The sequence below is a fragment of the Chiloscyllium plagiosum genome, unplaced genomic scaffold (assembly GCF_037043375.1).
Source record: "Chiloscyllium plagiosum isolate Xiang-an unplaced genomic scaffold, Cpla_swu_hap1 HiC_scaffold_38, whole genome shotgun sequence".
NCBI lineage: Eukaryota > Metazoa > Chordata > Chondrichthyes > Orectolobiformes > Hemiscylliidae > Chiloscyllium > Chiloscyllium plagiosum.
In genome coordinates, this window is record NW_028270176.1 from 66,681,835 (window position 1) to 66,685,363 (window position 3,529).

Sequence of the window (3,529 nt, forward strand, 5' to 3'; positions counted from 1 at the left end):
CGTTGCAGATTATTTTCAACTTGTCTTCGAAGATTTGCAAAGTGGAAAAAGGCCATTCCGTCCATGTGCATTGCGGCTAATCAGAGAGCCATCTATTCTAGTCGCAGTTTGCAACTTTGGCCCAAAGTCTCGTGTGTTCTAATGTTTCAAGCGCAAATGTCAATGAGGTTATCCTATGTTCTTAAATGGCACAATAACGGGGCAGAAGTATGACACTTCCACTACGAATTGTAAGTCTTTTGAGGAACTCATGCTCATTTTCACCCACAGAGGGAGACACACAGTAAGATACCCCCAAACTGACGGAGGTGTCTGTTGTGGAGAGCTCGAATTTGAAATGGACAATAGGACAAATGCAAGTTTTAAATGCGGAAGCACAGAGGCGACGTCCCGCAAGGACTTCACAGGGGAGCGTCAACGTAGACCACGGTTAAAGTGAAACAAGTCAGACGCATTATCCATTACACACGGTCACCTAGTCTACAGTACATGCGGTCACATAGTCTCCAGTTCATGCGGCCACCTAGTCTCCAGGCAACGTGGTCACCTCGTCTCCAGTACATGTGGTCACCTAGTCTCCAATCCACGTAGACACCCAGTCTCCAGTACATGCGGTCACCTAGTCTCCAGTCCACGTGGTCATCTAGTCGCCAGTACATGCGGTTACCTAGTCTCCAGTCCACGTGGTCACCAAGAGACAAGCCGAGCGTTGGCAGAATGTCGATATGTCATGCCATGGACTTTCACGGAATCAGAATTAAAAAGGTGAACAAGCAGCGAAGATAATCACCAACATTGCTTCTCTTCGAAGTTTCCAATTTGTGAAGCAGTGCCTTTCACTGGCAAAGGAGAAACATTTGTCCTCAGCTGCCTGCTTCAGGGTCGCCTCTGAGAAGGAAGTTTCCATCGTTTTATTCACAATCACGACGCGATTTCATGATCCACTCCAGTGAAAAAGTGTCATGGTGTCGTCCAAGCAAGACCCTGCAGATACTCAGCGAGAGACCTCTGGTCATTTCGAGCTCTGGATGTGGAATTAGACGAGATGCGTGACACCTTTTACTGGCGCCGCCACTTCGCTGCAAATTAGCGGCTCAAAACCAGCCGTTGTTAGCATCAGCTTGATTTGTACCTTCCTGCAGTGCATTTGCTAAACAACATCAGATAGATCCCATACGGCCCAGCTGACCTATGTATTTTCACACTCTGCAGTATTTCTAATATCTCTTCCTTGTGAACCTCAATCTCTTCTAGTCTAGACGCAAGTAGCTCTGTACCTTCCTCGCCAACATTTTTATTTTCTATAGCGAACACTGTCGAAAAATATTTATTTAGTGCTTCCCCTATCTCCTCTGACTCCACACACAACTTCCCACTATTATCCTTGATTATCCCAAATTTAACTCTCGTCATTCTTTTATTCCTGGAATACCTATGGAAAGCCTTAGGGTTAAACCTGAACCTATCTGCCAACTACTTCTCATGTCTCCTCCTGGCTCTTCTCAGCTCTCTTTTTCGGTCTTTCCTGATACCATTGGAACCCTTGAGCGCTCTAACTGAGTTTTCACTTTTTTCCTAACATAAGACTTGTTGTTCTTCTTGACCAGGGATTCCACTTCCTTAGTAATCCACTGCTCACGCGTTCTATATCTTCCTCCCTGCCTGGCAGGTACATACTTATCTGGGACACACAGGAGCTTTTCCTTGAATAAGCTCCACATTTTAATGTGCTCACCCCCTGCAGTTTCCGACCCCATTCTACGCTTCCTAAACCTTACCTCATTGCATCGTAATTTCCCTTCCACCAGCTGAAACTCTTGCTCCGTGGAGTACACCTCTCCCTTACAATCACGAAAGTAAACCTGAGAGAATTGTGATCGCTGTTTCCAAAGTGCTCACCTACTTCCGAATCTAAAACCTGGCCAGGCTCGTTACCCAGTACTAAATCGAAAGTGGCTTCGTCCCTTGAAGGCATGTCTACATACTGTGTCAGGAAGCCCTCCTGCACACACTGGGCAAAAACTGACCCATCTATAGTACTCGTACTGTAGTGATCCCAGTCAATATTTGGATTTTGTCTTGAGTGTTCCAGAGTTTTTCATTGTCCCAGAGTCCAGATGAAGTTTGCATTCCTCACGTATGTGAGCGAGAATTCTTTCAATGTCTCAGATCAGTTCCTGTCCCGAGAACATCACAGTCAATGTCCCGTCCTCTACTCGGTCCGACACTTCACACTTGTTCATACTCCTCTGATTCCATTTCCCAAAGAGTTTTTGAAGATTTCCAAAGCTGAAGCTTACATTATATGGTTTGCTTCCTAAACATTTTCCAACTGCCAACTGATAATATTTTCACAGTATCTCTTCACAATCCTCTGGCTTGCACCATGTCCAGTGATGAGAAGTCCCGTTTGCTGGAGAGATTCCCGAGGTTGGTGAATTCCATTTTGGAACAAAGATGGTTAAGTGGAAATTTCCTGCGGTTGTTTGAAATGATGGGAGAGGGAGCGGTGGAGAATGAGCACTTTGACGAGCAGGAGGAAGTGTTGCCACTGACCCAAGTCAGAGAACAGAGGACAGGGATTAAAGGAATCTAATGAAAAGCAGCACTTCTGCTTAGGAGTTTCAATATCAACTGCAGAAACCCGATGTGTCGAGCAGTGTATCTGGAAAGAGAAACAGAGATAATGTTTTAAATATGGAACATTTCTGATGAAGAACTCGAGTTTCCCAAGTCGAATCAAATTACCGGCCTGGTTTGCAAAACAGGTTTTCTGAACTTTGAGCGAAAATTGCTCCAGTAGGAAAGCATTCATAACGTAGTCAGCAGGATTCGAACCCACGTGGGGAAACCCCAATGGATTTCTAATCCATCGCCTTAACCACTCGGCCATGACTACAGACAGCGAAGTAGCGTTGAGCATTGACCAAATCAGCCGTGATCTCATTGAAAGCTCTCGCTGACTTGATGAGCTAAATGCTTCCATCTCCTTTCATACCTTTATTGTCATTTGTAAGGTGCGAGACACCAATGTAAAAGAAGAAAAGCACAAAGGTAGCAAAAGATATTTGCAGCCAAACTGAGTCAAAATTATTTATTGAAAGGAAAATCACACTTGGCAATTTGCTAGATCTCTTTGCGAACATGACCATCAGAGCTAATCAAGGGAGCTATTGGTCTGAGTGTTCGTGCACCTGAAACAAACAAAGGTTAGTGACATATTCATTTCTTTTTCTGGCGAACGAAATGGTCTTTCCTGATGGTTACAATGAAAGAAATGGTTCCCAATAAAAGACAGAGATTAAGTCGCATGTAGATATACTTCAATGTGACACGATTCATTTTCAGTCCCTAATTACCCCAGAGATGGAGTGGGTGAGTTACTTTTCTTCACGCTTCAACTCCTCAGCACGGAGGTACAGACATGAAACCGCTAGAGATGGAGTTCTTGCATTGGGAACCAGCGACACTGTAGGAACGAGGCAAAAGTGAGGACTACAGATGCTGGAAACCAGATTTTAGATCAGAG

General features: G+C 44.7%; 1 non-coding gene across 1 annotated transcript; it reads right to left on the reverse strand.

The window, feature by feature from the left end:
- Nucleotides 1–2,817: 2,817 nt before the first annotated feature.
- Nucleotides 2,818–2,899, reverse strand: trnas-aga (transfer RNA serine (anticodon AGA)). The gene has a single exon. It is a non-coding gene; the product is annotated as a tRNA-Ser (tRNA).
- Nucleotides 2,900–3,529: the final 630 nt, after the last annotated feature.